This window comes from Phaseolus vulgaris, chromosome 5 (assembly GCF_051622355.1).
Source record: "Phaseolus vulgaris cultivar YP4 chromosome 5, ASM5162235v1, whole genome shotgun sequence".
Taxonomy (NCBI): domain Eukaryota; kingdom Viridiplantae; phylum Streptophyta; class Magnoliopsida; order Fabales; family Fabaceae; genus Phaseolus; species Phaseolus vulgaris.
The window spans coordinates 10744654-10764944 of record NC_143502.1 but is presented as its reverse complement, the minus strand read 5'-3'; the positions used below and the strand labels follow the sequence as shown (position 1 = coordinate 10764944).

Here is a 20291-nt window from a genome sequence, read left to right as displayed (position 1 = left end):
CTTTTTTTATCATAAAATTGTCAATAAATTTAAAATTTAAAAATAATTATATTTAATAAGTTTTATAAACTAATATTTCAAAAGTAGGGTTCTAAGGATTCTCCAACCATTTTTTTTATCAACAATAAAATAAATAAATAGGGACCACTTCAGGGGTGGTCCAACCCATAAAATACAAAATGTTAAAGATGGAATCAACTTTTGTATTGGAGTTATAACAACTTTACTCTCATGATTTAGACTTCAAAATTAAGCACTTTTCTAGTCTTTTTTTACCTATTATTCTATTGAAGCAAAATTTAGATCATACAAATTTGCCCACTTTTTAACAACCAACATTGTTTTCCTTAACCAATTTGTCAGATTATATTGGAAGGTTCATTTGGTGGTGTAAATTTGTGTTCAAAACATATTCTCAAAATGATATATGAAAATAAGAACATATTAATGAATAACAATTAGATTAAAATATACTTATTCTCCGTTTTTTGCATGAAATCAGGGCCTCAAATCAACTACGTTGGCATACTCATACTCGGGTGTAAGTGTAAGAGAGTCTTATATCGACGAAGGTCGATTCATAGTTGGCTTTGTAAAAACGATAGTCGGAATTGATTTTTCTACATGATGTTCAAAAAAATTTCCATGAAGTGTTGGAAGAACAGACGAAGGGTGAATGTTGCTATAGATTAGTCAGCAACACGAACACCTTGATCACCTTGATTAGGTGGTCTACCACCACCACCTCTACCTTTTGGTGTCATCTGCAAGTGAAACTTATTGCATATAAAAGATGTAATACAATAATCAAAGTGGATCAATCAATTTTGAATAATAAATAAAGTAATCATGATCAAAAGACTCAAACCTGATAATGTTTTCTATAGCCAAATACGTCAGTTGTCTTATTTGTCATTCACTACAATTATAGGATATAACAATAAAATTAATGTAAACATAATTTAGACAAGGTATATATTACCAAGTGGACTTTAAGCCTAACTCAACCCCATAAAACCGGCTCATAAGATTGAGGTCTGCACCCATTTATATATTATGAAATGTCCTTATCTCTAGTCGATGTGGGATCTCCAACACACCCCCCTCACGCTGAGAGTGATAGATAGAAGCTCGTGCGTGGGACTATATATTTTGGGTGGTCCGATAGCGGCCCGATAGCAGGTGGCACGATAGGCCCAACAAATACTCGCTAGGATAGGCTCAAAATGGCTCTGATACCATATTACCAAGTGGACTTTAAGCCTAACTCAACCCCATAAAACCGGCTCATAAGATTGAGGTTTGCACCCATTTATATATTATGAAATGTCCTTATCTCTAGTCGATGTGGGATCTCCAACACACCCCCCTCACGCCGAGAGTGATAGATAGAAGCTCGTGCGTGGGACAATATATTTTGGGTGGTCCGATAGCGGTCCAATAGCGGGTGGCACGATAGGCCCAACAAATACTCGCTAGGATAGGCTCAAAATGGCTCTGATACCATATTACCAAGTGGACTTTAAGCCTAACTCAACCCCATAAAACCGACTCATAAGATTGAGGTCTGCACCCATTTATATATTATGAAATGTCCTTATCTCTAGTCGATGTGGGATCTCCAACACACCCCCCTCACGCCGAGAGTGATAGATAGAAGCTCGTGCGTGGGACTATATATTTTGGGTGGTCCGATAGCGGCCCGATAGCGGGTGGCACGATAGGCCCAACAAATACTCGCTAGGATAGGCTCAAAATGGCTCTGATACCATATTACCAAGTGGACTTTAAGCCTAACTCAACCCCATAAAACCGGCTCATAAGATTGAGGTCTGCACCCATTTATATATTATGAAATGTCCTTATCTCTAGTCGATGTGGGATCTCCAACAGTATACAATCAATTTTAATGCATGAATTACGTTACAGTTCAACGAGAAGACGTAGAACAAATTCCAGAAGAGACAAATCAGAAGTGGAGCTTCTCACCAAAGTCAACCGAAAAAAATATGTATTTATGCCCCTAAACACAAATAATTTGTAAGGAGTATTTATAAATTAAGTAATCATATTGGCAACACTACCACATAGAAAGTACCAGGTTTATCATGGACATTTCATAAAAAAAGTATTCTTTCTTTAGAACCCTAAATTTCAGATTAAAGTTTTTGTACATTCTGAAAACATTAGCCCTAATACATATAGATGCTAAGAACACCAAGGATTTGACAGATCTAGAAGTGAGTGTAAAACCTTTTGCAGATCAGCAAAACATAATTTATATTGTGCAAATGGTTTGAATATTAAAGTTAGTTTTGTTGTTATCATCACAGTGGACATGCCGGAGTGGTTATCGGGCATGACTAGAAATCATGTGGGCTCTGCCCGCGCAGGTTCGAATCCTGCTGTTCACGCTTTTTTATCCATAAAATTTTCAATAAATTTAAAATTTAAAAATAATTATATTTAATAAGTTTTATAAACTAATATTTCAAAACTAGGGTTCAAGCATTCTCCAAACATAAGATACAAAATGTTAAAGATGGGTTCAACTTTTGTATTGGAGTTATAGGAACTTTTTGTACTCTCGTGATTTAGACTTCAAAATTAAGCACTTTTCTAGTCTTTCTTTACCTATTATTCTATTGAAACAAAATTTAGATCATACAAATTTGCCCACTTTTTTAACAACCAACATTGTTTTCCTTAACCAATTTGTCAGATTATATTGGAAGGTTCATTTACTGGTGTAAATTTGTATTCAAAACATATTCTCAAACTGATATATGAAAATTAGAACATATTAATGACTAACAATTAGATTAAAATATACTTACTCCCCATTTTTTGCATGAAATCAAGGCCTCAAATCAACTATATTGTCATACTCGTACTCAAGTGTAAGGGTAAGAGAGTCTTGTATCGACGAAGGTTGATTCATAGTTGGCTCAGTAAAAACGGTAGTGGGAATGTATTATTCTACATGATGTTCAAAAAATTTCCATGAAGTGTTGGAAGAACAGACGAAGGGGGAATGTTGGTGTTGGGTGAAGATTCGTCAGCAACAGGAACACCTTGATCACTACTATTAGGTGGTCTACCACCACCGTGTTGAACCAAGTGTGTTCAAGCTTTGAAGAATCCAAACCCTTTGAAGGATGATAAAAGGCTGGCTGTGCTTCCTGTTGCTGAGTTGTCTTTTAGATAGGTTATGGGTAGATTTTATGTATAATCCACTCTTGATTGAATCCAAAGCATAGGCATTCTCAATCCTTTTAAAAGAAAAGTGGTTTTCAAACTAAGTGAAAAACAACCTGTTGTTTTGTCGAAACAACCGATTATTTTGTACTTAGGTGTTTTTAGAAAAGGTTGAAAACTGTTTTTATGGTTGACTTGCTGTCAAAACCAAAACAACCGATTGATTCGTGGAAACAACCGATTGTTTGTTTTGGTACCATAACATAAAATTGTTTTGTGCTTTGACTCAGCATTAAATGATTTTCAAACTATTTACGCTCCAGTTTTTAATGCTCTGACCAATCTTTAAATGCAATGAATAGTTTGTTAAGATTTGATAACAAACAACAACTTTGATTATATACAGAAAAACAGATTTGAGTTTTTCAAGGAGTTTTGATTAAGAGAAAAAGTTGAGATTGCTTAGAGATTGAGATTGATAAAAAAGTGTGAGCTAGGATTTTCTGCTTGTATTGATTTCAGATTCGTTCTGTAACAAGTGTAATCCTTTGTACTCTTGAAAGAAACTTTCTGTGGTTGCTGAGAAGTGTTGTGTGTTCTTGAGGGGATCAATATCAACATTCTTAGTGGTGTTGTGCTGACCAAGAGAAGTGTGTGTCTTGAGGGGATCAAGGTCACTTCTTTGGTTGTGTTGTAAGTGATCTAGGGTTAATTGCTTAGTGGATTTCCTCAGTGGTTTCTGAGAAGACTGGATGTAGCTCTGGGTTTAGAGTGAATCAGTATAAACCTTTGTGTGAATTCTCTCTATCCTTAATCTCTTTAAATTCAGTTTTGATATTTGTGAACTGGTATAAACAACCGATTGTTGTTATGGTGTTGTGCTTATTTGCTTTGTGTTTTGGCAAACTGATTTCCTTATCAATTGTTTCTCAAAGTAATTTCATTCTTGACTTAAAAGTTTGCGAAAACCCTCTTTAAACCATTCAGCCCCCCCCCCCCCCCCCCCCCTTTAGTTTAAAGCCACACTTTCTTACAATTGGCATTAAGAGCTTGGTTCTTGAAATTTATTCAAGTGTGATCCTAAAAGTGTTTTTTAATTGCTGATAGACTACCTTTGGGGGAAGGTGCTTCAATCAACAGACCACCTCTGTTTTGTGGTTTGAACTACCAATTTTGGAAAGTGAGAATGAAAATCTTTGTGGAATCACTTGACAAAGGTATTTGGGATGCAATTGAAAATGGTTCTTTTGTCCCAAAATTTGATAAAGATGGATCATCCATTGAAAAGTCTTGGTCTCAATGGACTGACTCTGAAAGCAAGAAGGCCAAATTCGATTGCATTGCTAAAAACATAATAACCTCTGTTTTGAATTCAGATGAGTTTTTCAGGGTCTCTCAATGCAAATCAGCAAAAGAAATGTGGGACACCTTGGAGGTAACTTATGAAGGTACAAATGAGGTGAAGAGAGCAAGGAAACATACTATAATCCAAGAGTATGAGATGTTCAGAATGCTCAAAGGTGAAACAATTGCTGAAGTGCAGAAAAGATTCACGCACATCATCAATCATCTCATGAGCTTTGACAAGACCTTTGAAAAAGAAGAGCTAAACATCAAGATTCTGAAATGTCTTGATAGAGCATGCCAACCTAAGGTAACTGCAATTTCTGAATCTAAAGATCTAACATCCTTGAGTATGGCTTCTTTGTTTGGCAAGCTTAGGGAACATGAGTTAGAGATGAATCGACTCAATGCTCAAGAAAGCGAAGACAAGCACGTAAGGAGTATAGCCTTAAAAGCTGTCAAGCACAAAGGCAAACAAGAATCCAACGATGATAGTGATGAAGAGAACCTTAGCTTGCTATCCAGAAAGTTTAGCAAATTCTTGAAGAGGAACCGCAACAAGGACAACAACAAAGATAGGTATGGAAACAAGAAATCCAATGATTTTAATTCCAATAACTATACTTGTTTTAGTTGAGGTGAGCAAGGGCACATAAAGGCAGATTGCCCAAACAAAAGCAAGGAGAAAAAGCCTAGCTACAAGGAAAAGAAGGGCAAGACAAAGAGAGCCTACATAGCTTGGGATGAGAATGAGGTATCCTCATCAAGTTCATCATCAAATGAAGAAGAAAGAGCAAACATTTGTTTAATTGCTGAAGATGATGATGAATCTTTGATGAGCATATATTTATTCACACTCATTAGCCTAATTCATAGATTATTGGACTATAATAATAAATAAATCCATTGTTTTAATTAATATTCTTATAATTGGGTTTATTTGGGCCTTAACTATTATTATTGTTAATTTTGTGTTTTTAGAGTAAATTATCCGGAGGAAGCATCTACCTTTGTGCATGGGCCAAATATGCAAAAGTCCAAGTTGCTTCTTGAACCAAAACAGAAAAAATATTATGAGGAGAAGAAAGAGAAAATAAAAGCTACAAGATTCTAGAAACAGAATTGGAAGCAAATCTTTTGCAAAATACAGGAATTCTGGAAAGATGGAAAGTTGGAAACGGTTAACAAAATATAAACTACAATATTCTCTCAAGATCCTTGGAGCAGAAAAGCTTATAAAAGGACACAAGCATCAAGGAGAAAAAGGGAGAGCTTCATAGGGTTTTCTTAGTTTATTTTCTTCTTAGTAATTCTTTTGTTTTGCCTCCGCATGGAAGGCTAAACATTTTTTTGTTGGTTCTTTTGTAATTCCCCATTGAGTTCTGAGGTTTTGTTCCAATAAAAGTTTCGATTTTTAATTCTCTATAGCAGTTGTTTTTATTGTCTAATCTCCTGGAAAACTGGTTTTTGTGAGAGGTTGTACTTGAACGCATGATTGAGAGTCTTCCTTATCTTAAACTTTGGTTTCTTAGTTAGTTCGCATTGTTCTAATTAATTTCTTGGGCGCATGATTCAAGGGAGAGGAGGTAAGCATTCCCATGGAGTATACGCATGGAACAAAGTGGGTATTGATTAAACTAGTAGACGCATGCTTTACTAGTGAGTTTCAGTTGAATCAGATCGGCGCATGTTCAATCTGGTTTAGCTCTGTTGGAGGATTGAGAAAAGATTAATCTTTAGAGAACCTGTGAGGAATTCAATGGTGGAAGAACTTGGGATCAACCGCTTTTTATTTGCTATTTTAATTTCTTTTATATTTTTTGCACAACTATCTCAAACCCCCTTTTCATCTTTATTGTTATTGCTAACTTTTATTGCTTGCAGATAGATTTTAAACCCTGATCAACTGATTTTACTATTGGATTCGTTGGGAGACGACTTGGGGACATTTGTCCACAATTATACTATCATCTCTCTAGTGTTAGACAAGTCTATGCTAGAATCATATTAATTTGACAGCAAAACGACAACTATCAACCTTGCAGCTCAAGTGAAGTAAGTTCTTGTGCTTCTTTAAATGAACAAAATTATAATGAATTGCTTGAAGCTTTTCAAGAAACTCACGATGAAGCTAATCAATTGGTTCTTTCAAACAACCGATTGAAAGAACTTAACAGCTGGCTGGAAAAGAGAGTGAAATCACTTGAAGAAGAGCTTGAAAAAGCTAAAAAGGATTTTAAAAATTTGGAAACACATTTCAAAAATTCTTCTTGCAAGTGTGACACTCTCATTTGCGAAAATTATGAAAACCTTGAGAAAAAAGTGCATTATCTTGTTAATACTGTGGATAAGTTTTCAAAGGAAAAATCTAACTTTGAGAATGTCTTGGCACCTTAGAATTGTGTTTTTGGAAAAGATGGTTTAGGTTTTAATCCACAAAACAAACAAGATAAGTTTTCAAAAAAAAATTCAAGAAATCCAGTAAAACAACCGATTGTTAAGTCGAAACAACCGGTTGTTACATGCTTTTACTGCATGAAAAAGGGCCATTCGGTTAGATTCTGCAAAATAAGGAAATTTTTTGTTCCCAGGGGCTTCATGAAATGGATTCCTAAAGGATGTGAGGTTCCAAATGAGAAAAAGAAATCAATTGGACCCACATTTGTGAAGGGGCCAAATCTTGTTGCTTGAACTCATGTTAGTGCAGGAAATCTAAAGAAGTGTGAGGGACTGAGTCAACTGATCAAGTTCTTGGAAGAAAAAGACAAACATTGAAGCTGAATCAATGTTCTATATCTGTCCAAAGGCTCTCAACAGTTAAATGAGGCTTCTTGATCACAAAGCACATGGCTCATTAAAAGAACATCACAAAGGATAAGACCTTCCTTATCTTTGTCTTAAATTACTGTTTAAATTCATATTCATGCTTAAATATCTCTTTTAAAATGGTCAATTTCTTATGCTTTGAAGTCTTTCTGCTCATGATTAAAAATTCAAAATCAGTTTTACTGCTGTAGAAAAACAACCGATTGTTTTGTGTCTGACAGCACTGTGAAGAAATCAATTTAATTTCTGTTTTGAATTTCTATCCGTTGCATATCAAATTAAAGAAATAATCCTTGGTCAATGAACCTGTGTTGAAAGCTGATCACACTCAGAAAGAAGTTACAACAATCTTAAAGGAATATATTCCACAATCTTGAAAATTTAAGAGCTTTTATGACTAGTCAAAGATCACATGTGATGACCATGTGATTTTCTGCTTTTTTTTTACGTTTTCTGTGCAGAGCTTGGTGAAGTCTTTTCTCTCTGAAAATCTGGGACCCACTCATGTCATTGAATGCTTTATGATTCTATTTTTTCTATAAAATTTGTTGCAGTTGATCTCTTCCACAAGAACAACCAATTGCAACATCTCTTGCAATTCTGGTGTGAGCTTCTCTCTGCCTCTTCTCTGCCATCATGGAATCAACTCCTCCCACCTTAAAGAGAGTTAAAACCAGAGCAGTAAGATCTGGAGGAAGGCTAGAAGGATGGTTTTCTGGTGATAATGATCTTATTGAAAGGTATAGGTTTGAGACTAGCACCAAAGTGATAAACAACCCCAAAGTTGTTTGCTTTGATTGGCTGAAAAGCCAAAAGCTAGATAATGTAAGAAGGCTGCTCAAAGATCAATCTCTCAGAAAGTTCTTGGAGATGAAGGGGAACATCTACCCAGATTTGATTAGAGTGTTCTACACAAATCTCAAATTTGAGGGAAACAACCTTGTCTCTCATGTGAAGGGTGTAGATATGGAGATCACCTATGATGTGTGGACTGCAGTGGCGGGTCTGAAGTATTCTGGCCTCAGAATCAACAAGGGGAACCTTGGTGTAGTTGAGGATTTCAACAAAGTCCAATACTACAAAAGTTGTTTGAAGAATTAAAATGCTCAAGTTAGGACTTGTTCGGTTGGTGGCTTGAGACTTGATGAAAGGTTGTTGGCCCTTATTGTGACTTGGATTCTAACTCCAAGGGGGAGCAATCATTCTGTTCTTACAGAGGAGGACCTTGTGTATATCTACTGCATAATGAAGAAAATCAGAATAAATTGGATCCACATCATCAAGGAGCACATGCAAAAGGCAATGAGTTTAAGTGACTATCACTATCCATATGTTGTTTTGATTTCTAAATTTTTGTTGTATTTTGAAGTCAATCTGGAGGATGAAACATATGAGTTGGTCAAGTCAACTCAAGATTTGAACAATGGATCTCTCAGCAAAATGGGATTCACCAAAATAGGTGGCAAATGGATAAGCAAAGATGGTGACCATGGTGCCTCATCAAGTGTTGTTGCTGATCTTGAAGAAGAAGAACATGCTACTGATATGGATTTTCAACATGAAGATCATCCCGAAACAAATCAAGATGTTGGACCCAGTGCTGGTGCTGGAAATCAAGAAGATGGAATGCCAACCATGTCTTCTTTTGAGAGATACATGGTCAATAGGCTTGATGGATTTGCGGAGAACCAAAGGAATCTCCATGATCTGTGTGTAAGAAACTTACAGAGCATTGATAACAGGTTCAACAGCATGGATGCACGCTTCATAACTTTGGATGAACAGATTAAGGCAGTACCAAATTTTTTATCTACAATATGCTGATGATGAATGAAGAGGAAAAACAACTGGTTGATATCTCGAAACAACCAATTGTTTTTTATGTTTTATCAGTTTTTTTGTTTTCTGCTTCTGCTTTTTAATTCTGTTGTATTAAGAATAATTATCTTTTTTATCTCTTATTTTTTCTATTTGTGAAGACAAATAGGGGGAGATTTATGTTGTGTTTGTTTTTTTTTCGTTATTAATTTCTGCAAAACAGTTGTATGGTTGAAACCTTATAGGTTATTGCTCTGATATTATGCTCTGAAATTCTGTTTCTGTTTCTGTGCTAACCAAATATCAGATATTCTATGCTTTGCTTAAAACTGTGTCTTGTAGGAACTGCTTTAGATTCAATCAACCCAACACAAGCATAAGGGATTTGTCTTCATCAAATAGGGAGAGATTGTTGAACCAAGTGTGTTCAAGCTTTGAAGAATCCAAACCCTTTGAAGGATGATGAAAGGCTGGTTGTGCTTGTTGTTGCTGAGCTGTCTTTTAGATAGGTTCTAGGGTATATTTTATGTATAATCCACTCTTGATTGAATCCAAAGCATAGACATTCTCAATCCTTTTAAAAGAAAAGTGTTTTTCAAACTAAGTGAAAAACAACCTGTTGTTTTGTCGAAACAACCGATTGTTTTCTACTTAGGTGTTTTTAGAAAAGGTTGAAAACTATTTTTATGGTTGACTTGCTGTCAAAACCAAAACAACCGATTGATTCGTGGAAACAACCGATTGTTTGTTTTGGTACCATAACAGAAAACTGTTTTGTGCTTTGACTGAGCATTAAATGATTTTCAAACTATTTACGCTCCAGTTTTTAATGCTCTGACCAATCTTTAAATGCAATGAATAGTTTGTTAAGATTTGATAACAAACAACAACTTTGATTATATACAGAAAAACAGATTTGAGTTTTTCAAGGAGTTTTGATTAAGATTGCTTAGAGATTGAGATTGATCAAAGAGTGTGAGCTAGGATTTTCTGCTTGTATTGATTTCAGATTCGTTCTGTAACAAGTGTAATCCTTTGTACTCTTGAAAGAAACTTTCTGTGGTTGCTGAGAAGTGTTGTGTGTTATTGAGGGCATCAAGATCAGCATTCTTAGTGGTGTTGTGCTGACCAAGAGAAGTGCGTGTCTTGAGGGGATCAAGGTCACTTCTTTGGTTGTGTTGTAAGTGATCTAGGGTTGATTTATTAGTGGATTTCCTCAGTGGTTTCTGAGAAGATTGGATGTAGCTCTGGGTTTAGAGTGAATCAGTATAAACCTTTGTGTGAATTCTCTCTATCCTTAATCTCTTTAAATTCAGTTTTGATATTTGTGAACTGGTATAAACAACCGATTGTTTTTCTGGTGCTGTGCTTATTTGCTTAGTGTTTTGGCAAACTGAATTCCTTATCAATTGTTTCTCGAAGTAATTTCATTCTTGACTTAAAAGTTTGCGAAAACCCTCTTTAAACCATTCACCCCCCCTCCCCCTCTAGTTTAAAGCCACACTTTCTTATACACCGCCTCTACCCTTTGGTGTCATCTACAAGTGAAACTTATTGCTTATAAAAGATGTAATACAATAATCAAAGTGGATCAATCAATTTTGAATAAATAAATAAAGTAATCATGATCAAAAGACTCAAACATAATGTTTTTTGTAGCCACATATGCCAATTATCTTATCTGTCATTCACTACAATTATAGGAAATAACAATAAAATTAATGTAAACATAGTTTAGACAAGGTATACAATCAACTTTAATGCATGAATTACCAAAGAGGTATCTGTGTTACTGAAATCACTATCAATGTTATCCTCACTTGAAATGTATTCCTAATCATATTATTCACCTAGGTTTTTTTCATTTAGTAATTGTATATCTACTTCTTCTCCCCCAATCAACATCAGTAAGAGTATCATGAATGAAGTCTAGATCAACATGTAGCACTACTTCAAGTTGTAGAAGCTTATCATCTTGGTATGGAGTGTCATGTTCAACCTAACTTATTGTGTTATCAATGATTCTACTACGAACTTTTGTTTTAATTACTCCCAACCAACCTTGGTGTCCCTATAGATATTTGGTGTAAAAACATGCTCTGCTTGTTGTGCAAATATGAATGGATCATATGCTTTATTATATTTCTATGATTCCTTTACTTGAATAATTTCGTAGTTTTTATTTACTTTGGTTCCTATATTAGGAGTATTATCAAACCATTCACATTGAAAGAAAACTAAATTCATTATTGGGAAGTCAATATACTCCAATTGAATAATATTAGACAATATTCCATAAAAGTATGACTCTAATTTAGCATTGGTTCCTCGTACATAAACATCATAGTTAGTGGAATTCATGCACTAGTACAAAATATCAAAACCACGACCCCATGTAACGACAATTGTTAGAAAACTGTCATGGAAAAAAAAAAGTGGTGGTAGTTTTGTAATTTTTGGAACTTTTTAACAACGGTTGCTAAAGGAACTGTCGTTAAAATTGGTTCTGAGATACATATAACAGTTTGCAACAGACCGTCTTTAAAAGGGTTCTGAGAGACATATAAATGACGATTCAATAATACAATCGTCATTGAAAGTGGTTCTTTTTCTGAAAAAATATAACTCGCTCCTTATCTCACTTTCACTCATTCTCTCGCTCTCATTCTGAGAACCCTTCCTCAATGGCGGCAACCTCACCCCAGCGACGACCTCCGCTCTCACCGCTGCTTCTGACCCAACAACGACCTCGGTCCACTGCATGAGCTTCTCCATCGCGCCTCTTCTTCACGAGCCACCATGAACCTAACGCTTCTCCTCGAGCCACCGCAACCACCACATTGTTTCCTCCGCAAGCTTTCCTAGCTTTCTTCCTTGTCACGATAGCTTAAAAACTCACATTTGAGGTCAGTGTTTTATTTACTATTTAATTTTATAATAAATGTGTTTTTGTATGTGTTGAACATGTTAATTCTAAGTCCGGAGGTGTTCGACATTCTACAATTTTTATTTAGTTTTATAATGAATTAGATAATACTTGTGTGTATTGAACGTGTTGATTTTGAGTTCAGGAGTGTCCAACCTTTGACAATTTTGATTTAGTTTTATTATGAATTAGATAGTATTTGTATGTATTGAATACATTGATGCTGAGTTTGGGGGTGTCCGACCTTCGACAATTTTGATTTAGATTTTCTTAGTCTACCAATTCTATGGACCGAAGTTGGATTGATACACCACGTATAATTGATGCATACGAGATGTATTAGGCAGATAGTTTACATTCTATTATAACAGTTACACATACGTAACTCTTATATATACATGTATCCCATGCATCCTGCAATATACTGAAACTCATATATTCATATACATTTTCCTTCTTCTCTCTATCTTCTAACATGGTATCTAGAGTTATCTTTTTCCCACGATCTCTTCTGCTACCTCTTCTTCATCATCTTCTTCCTCTATTTTTTCCTCCTCCTTCTTCGCCAATGGCGTCTCCTTCCTTACTCCACTTTTCTACCCCGATCACCCTAAAACTTACAGATGAAAATTTTCTGATTTGGAAACAACAAATATTTGCTACTTTTCATGGCCTCGATCTCATGCATCTCCTTGATGGTACTCATGTTCCATCAGAGTTTCTTCCATCCAAAGGTCAAGATCAAAAACCCACCATCAACACAATCTTTCTACATTATCATAAGCAAGACCAGCTTCTCATAGCCTGGTTGATTAACTCCATGTCCTCCTCCATCTTAACCAAAATGGTCAATCTAGAATCTTCTGCTGCTATTTGGACGCGTTTATCCACATCTTATGCCTCCCACACAAGGGCCACCATCAAGAAACTTCGTCTTCTTCTTCGCACACCTTAGAATGACAAAATCGTTGGCAACTACCTTCTTGAATATCAAAAAGACTATTGATTCCCTATCTGCCATTGGTGTTTCCATTTCTAATGTCGAACACATAGATGTCATCCTGGATGGTCTATCGGAGGAATACGATGGTTTCATCACCGTTGTCCTCTTCCATTCTGATCCTTACACTACTGACGAGCTTGAGTCTTTACTCCTCGCTCAAGCAGAGAGGTTTGAGAAACATAAACTCATAAAAAATTCCATCATTCAAGCTAATCAGGTTTCCACACAATGGTTCTCAACTCGTCCCAACAAGAAACCCAATTTTCAAACCAAACCCTATCGCGGTGGTCACAACCAGAGTCGCCCATCGTATCCAAACTTTGTGCATTCCTTTATGGATTGAGACCTATCACTCATCTTCCTTTTCGCCATCTTGCACCTTGGAATTCAAGTAAACCGCATTGTCAGATCTGTCATAAACAGGGACACACTGTTGATACATGTTGGCATAGGTATGATCCTCTTATCAATTCTTCGTTTATGGCTAATGTCTCTCAATCTTCCTTCTCAGCCGGAGATGATTATGCACCGTCGACCATCGAAGATCCCCTTTGGTACCCCGATAGTGGAGCTACCAACCATGTCACTAACAACCCATCTGTTTTTCACAACAAATCCATTTATCATGGCTCTGAATCTTTAAAGGTTGACAACGGTCAAGGTATGAATATTATACACACAGGATCTGCTTTCTATATTGCACCACACACACACAAAAATTTCCTTCTACGTCATCTGTTACACGTACCACATATCACCAAAAACTTGATTAGCATTGCTCAATTTACAAAAGACAATAATGTTTATTTTGAATTTTATCCTCACTCTTGTTTTGTTAAACATCAGGACACTCTTCAGATTCTCATTCAAGGAATGGTTAGAGATGGTCTATATGTTTTTCCTTCTTCCACTGATTCACTCTCTTACACTGCTAACCATGCTTTCTACAAACTGAATGTACATCCCTTACAGCTTTGGCATAACAGGCTTGGGCACAACAGCTTTCTGTTGTTCAAAGTGTTTTAAAATCTAGTAAGACTCAATTTTGTAATGCATGTGTGATCGGTAAGTCACACCAACTCCCTTTCCATGCTTCTGCTAACAATTACATTGCACCTTTACAGTTGGTTTTCGTTGACATTTGGGGACCTTCACCTATATGTGCTTCCAATGGTTCACGATATTATATCTCCTTCCTTGATGCTTATAGTTCTTATACATGGATTTTTGTAATTTCCCATAAACCTCAGACTTCTCTCGCTTTTTTCTCATTTTAAAATATTTACTGAAAATCAAACTGACTATAAACTAAAAGCTATCCAAACTGACAATGCTAAAGAGTTTCTATGTTTCTAATAGTTTACTACCGCTTTTGGAATCCATCACCATCTCATATGTCCTCACACTCTTGAGCAGAATGGATCCATTGAAAGAAAGCATATACATATAACTGACATGGGGCTCACTCTTCTTTTTGTTGCCTCTCTGCCTCTCAAGTTCTAGGTTGACAATTCCATTTAACATCTATTATTACTTACATGTTTCATAATTTTATGTGTTCTAACATGAAATCTTATTATTTTAATACTTATTCTGGATATAACATGTTTAGTGGGAGGAGAAATGAAAATGCGAAAAATCTTACTTGGATGCACCTTAAGGTATTTAATGTATATTTTTTCACTCACTTCAATGTGTGTCATTGATTTATTTAATAACATTTATTTTAACTTGTAGTACAATAAAAAAATATGTAAATTATGAGTGCGGTTACAATGTGATGCAGGGGATGTCAACTATTGTGCGAGCTGGAATTGATAGAGGTTGGGATCAAGTAAAACATTAATACATAAAGAAATTAAAATTTGGTGTTTACTATTTATGGACTAATTCAAACAATTTTCAAATGTCACCGTTTTACAATGATCCGTAGTCGTTAGATTTGGAAGTATTAGAGTATATTAAGACAACATAGTCAAAATATTTTGTAACCTTGTATTATAATAGCTTGGGATAGATGAATGATTAGAATGACATTATAAGTTTTTTTGTTGAACTTTTTCATATAGAATTAAATTACTTGTGTTAAATTATGTTGTTATATGTACTTATTTATATATAATCTTTTATATTTAAATTATGATATTATATGTAACCAGAATTTCGTTACAAGACATGATTTTGTCTGGAAATTTGTTACATTATACAGAACGTAAGCATAACAATATTAAAAAATTCACAAAAAAATGCGTACTTTTAACGACAATTTATGGTTAGAACCATCTTCAAAACCCTTTCAGAAAGACATTTAATAAAGTTTCCTGGTTAGAATTATCGTTAAAAGTGTTTTTTCATACAAAAAAAATCTACATTTTAACAATTTTTTAGTTAAGTATCATAATTTTTTGTTTATAACGACAATTTGATAATCATCATTAAAAGTATTTTCTTTTTAACGACAATTATAAAATCGTCTTCAAATATTGTTTTTAATCGTCATTAAAAGTTATTTTTGCAATAGTGATGCTTCACTCAAAAGAACAGTGTGAAATTTCTATCCATTGATAACATAGATAGGCCATGATTGAACTTTTCTCTCAGGACCCCATGCCAAATTAACCAATAATGGATCTTCAATATTATTTTTTGGATTTTGAACCTAAACAAAAGATTGTAAATTACACAATGTTTATCTAAAAATAAATTTTGTATAAAAGGCAAATTAAAAACCTACGTATTGTTTGAACTGTGTAGCAAAATAGGATGAAATGTCTTCATCAATTTAAGCTTTTGAAGCAGTAGGACTAATCTCTCTTAAATATTCAACATAAATATTGCAACAACAAACAATTGATTACTCAAACCACATGAATTAACACAAGTAACTTTATTTTAAAATCAATGAACATCATCTTACTCAAAGTATGTTTTAACATCTTCACAATTTTGAAAAGCATTCAATTGGGCAATATCAATTTTTTTTTAATTTAGATAATGTCATGCATTTTCCAATTTCTCTTCCTGGATAATTGAAAATTGAAATAGGAGGAGCACATGAAGAACCCTCCCTTACTTCAAGATTACGAGAGATCCTAGTCCTTCTTGTTTCAACATGATCAGGATAATAAAATGACGTGTTTTCTCCACTAAGTAAGCTTCACAAATAGGGCCCTCCACCCTAGTTTTATTTTCTTAATTTCTTTCTAAGGAGTGTAAGAACCTAAAAACTAACATGGACATACATCATTTAAAATATTAAATACATAAACAACAAATGATATAAAAGTGATTAGTAATTTTATACCTCTCAAATGTATACATCCAACGATATTGTATTGGACCACCAACTTTTGCCTCAAAGGTAAATGAATTGGAAAATGTTCCATGGCAGCAAAGAAGCTTGGTGGAAATATTTGTTCCAATACACAATAACTAGGAATATTTTCTTTCATAACTCTTAAGTATTCAACATTTAGTGTTGTCGAACTTAATTCTCTAAAGAAAAGACTAAGTTCAACTACAACTTTGCAAATTGATTTTGGTAATGTGTCAAATGCAATTGGAATAAACCGTGACATGAACACATGACAATCATGAACTTTTATGCCAAATTTTATGCCATGTAACTTGCGTTGATTAAGGTCCACACATCTATCCAAATTAGAAGCATATCCATATGGAAACTTCAGTTCTTTAACCCACTTATAAATAGATACTATTTGGGATTTTGTGAATGCATATATTGCCTTTGGTTTCATAAGTTTGTCACCGTCAATGTCTTTCAACTCTAGCTCTCTTTTATTGCATATTTGTGCTACATCCAATCGAGCGTTGTTTATGTTCATAGTTTTTCCTTTGATATCCATCACAGTGTCAAACACATTCATGAACACATTTCTCTCTATGTGCATAACATCAATATTGTGACATAAATTGAGTTTTCTAATATGAAAACCTCCGGAATATACTTTGTTTCTTCCAATTATGTTTAATACCATATTCATGAATATTGTGTTATTCTTGTAATTCAGTGCAAACTGGTAAGTGTGCAACCTTATTCCAAATGTCAAAACTAGACAAGCGTGAAAGAGGGAGATCAATCTCAACAAACTTCTTCCTGAATGTTTTTTATTCTTCCTAAATGGATGATCAGGTGAAAGAAACTGGTGAAGACAATCGAAAAAGGAGATCTTGTGGATATGATTAAGATATAATGCCTTTGTTCTTTTAATACATATAGGGCAAGAAAGTCTACCAAAAGTCATCCAAGTTGATAACATGCCATAAGCTGGAAGATCATTAATTGTCCACATCAAAGAAACTTTCATCATAAAACTTCGCCTTAATGACATGTCATAAGTCAATATCCCTTCAATCCACAAGGTGCATAACTCATCTATAAGTGAAGTGATTGCAAGAACACATCAATCTTATGCTTTGGATTTGAAGGACCTGGAACTAAGACTGTCAAAAACATAAACTCCATCTTCATGCACATGGAAGGCAGGCGGAAGGTTGTATGGGTTTGGATAATTGGCCACAAGAATAACTTTTTCCATATTGACCAAAAACTACATATAAACCTAATCTAGCATTTCTTGGGTCTTGACCAAAATCTGGATGCATTTTATCAAAATGCTTTCAAGCTTCTCCATCAGATGGATGACATAAAATAGACAGGTCCTTTGATTCTCACTATGCCATCTCATGTGAGGTGCAATGGCCACTAAAGAGTATAACCTTCTAAGTCTAGGAATGATGGGAAAGTGCCACATTTTCTTAACAATAATCTTCTTTTCAACTCCCCTTATAGTAACTGTCTTATATCGCTCCATTCCACAAATAAAGCAATTAGTTATACTTTTATGACAATTTTCCCTATAATACAACATGCATCATTTTAGGACAACAATCAATTTTCATACAACTTATACCCAATTTTTCCACAAACTTCTTTTAGCTTGGAAAAAATTATTTTCATTATCTTCATTTTATTAAAATGGAAGCAATTACCCTTACCGATGCCCACCAAAACGGTTCCTTTTGTTTGTCGTCCGCCTAGATCAGTTATCTGCTGAAATGGAGGCTCACTATGAAAATTGACATGTGTTAAATTACTTCAATCAATTAAATCTAATTGTGGATCTATTCTAATGTAGCACTTATTTACTATACGACAAATGAAGGATGTTCTTCCTTTTAAAAAGTCAAACCACATGAATTCATTGAAAGCCTTGATATGTTGTTTATAACAATCTTATAAAAAAAATATAAAACATAATAAAAATCATAAAATAAAAGTAATATTGTTGGAAAAAATAAACCTTTTAGAGATGTTTCAACCTTATTATTATAGGAGACACAGAGTTATGATTTCAGCATAAATGAGTTTAATAATTTTATGCAGAGGAATTAAATTAAAATTTCACTCATGTGCTAGTTTATCACTTAATGTGATAGAATTTAAATAATTAGTAATGTGTTACAATGTTGATTGCCTTATCATGTTTTATCTTAAAAAGTAAATATCAAACATTTTTCTAACCTTATTATACTAAAAGTTATGATTTCTACATTAGTCTAAAAAATCAAACATCTATAAAAAAAAAATGTATATATCACTCAAACACGAATCAACTCAAATGTCCCTTCAGAACTAATAAACATAAAACATAAATAACCAAACCCATCAAAAGTGATGTCTTTCACCCAAACACCAAACACCTAGCAAGTGAGTATGTCACTTCACAACTAATAAACATAAAAATAAATCTTCTGAAAAAACTATAATGAACAAGTGTTTCTGGTTGTTGAAAAAGGCCTTAGATATTTTTTTGGTGACGGTAATAAAACTTCAACCTTATTAAGCTATGAGTTGACTAAGGATAAAGACCTAGCACACATTGAATAGAAGAAACTTTTGTCAAGGTGTCTTAAAACCTGGTCTTAGATCAACATGTGAACACTACCCTACTATAAAACTCGTGTTTGAAAATTTCCTACCCATTAAAATATGTTTGGACCAATTTATCTAGAAGAATTTTTAGAAAAAACAATAGAAAATAAAATTAATTTATTCAATTAAATTTAACTTATGCATAATTTAAAATAAAATATAAAATGGAGTTTCTACAATTTAAATTAAGCGTAAATTAATTTTAAATTACGAAAAAGTTAATTTCATTTTTTATTTTATTTTTTCCACTATAAATATTTTTGGCCCATAGAAACCTTATTGACTTTAAAGTTTAAGAACCTTACTTTTGTTTGGATTTCATGAGAAGGAAATAAAAATGCTTAAAAAAAGGAAATTTGTTTAGTTTAATTGGAAAAAAGGTGATAAAAAAGATGTCAAAATTCTTTCCTTTTATTTGATAAGAGAAAAGAAGATTAGAATGTTAATTATTTCGTAATTTTTTTCTGAATTTTATCTACTGGGTAAACAAATAAATAAAGTTTTTATTTCATTATTTTTTTTCTTTCTCTCTTATCATTTTCTCTCCACTGTAGGAGATAAGCTTTTATATGTCTCACATATTATTATTTTTTCCTCAAAATGCAATTTTCTTAGCCACTTACATATTTGCTAATTTTTTATTTTAAAATACCAATTATTTAATACTTTACATAAACATTAAAAAATTGGTATAAAATAATAATAATAATGATTGTTATTATTATATCTTATAATATTTAAAACAAGAAAACATAAAGTGTTTCCTATAAAATAACTAATATTTACCAAGTTGAGTTATGCATAGTTTTGGTCAGCACACGTATGAGTATTTATTTGAAAGGGAATTAGAAAATAAATGAGGATTAAAATCAATTTTAAAAGTAAAGTTATCCTTATTTCTAAACGTACTATTGTACTTGTTTGATCCATATAATTAATAGAAAGCAAGGAAAAGAATAAGAATTTATTTGACCACACAAACATGCTGAATAATAAAAATTAATGGATTGATACATTAGTTTTTTTTTTTAGGTTAAAATAGTTTGTAGTATATTCCATATTCTAACATAGCATCACAAAAAGATAGTGGTATTTAGGGCCTGTACATACAAACACCGTGTGATTTTCTTAACTGGAAACCACAAACTGTGTCGCCTTCACACGTCCAACTCTCAAATTCATTAATCAAAACAATCACCATTTTTATTACTACTACATAA

General features: G+C 33.7%; 1 non-coding gene across 1 annotated transcript; it reads left to right on the top strand.

The window, feature by feature from the left end:
- The first annotated feature begins 2332 nt into the window (after positions 1-2332).
- On the top strand, positions 2333-2414 carry TRNAS-AGA (transfer RNA serine (anticodon AGA)). Its single transcript has one exon. It is a non-coding gene; the product is annotated as a tRNA-Ser (tRNA).
- The last annotated feature ends 17877 nt before the right edge of the window (positions 2415-20291 follow it).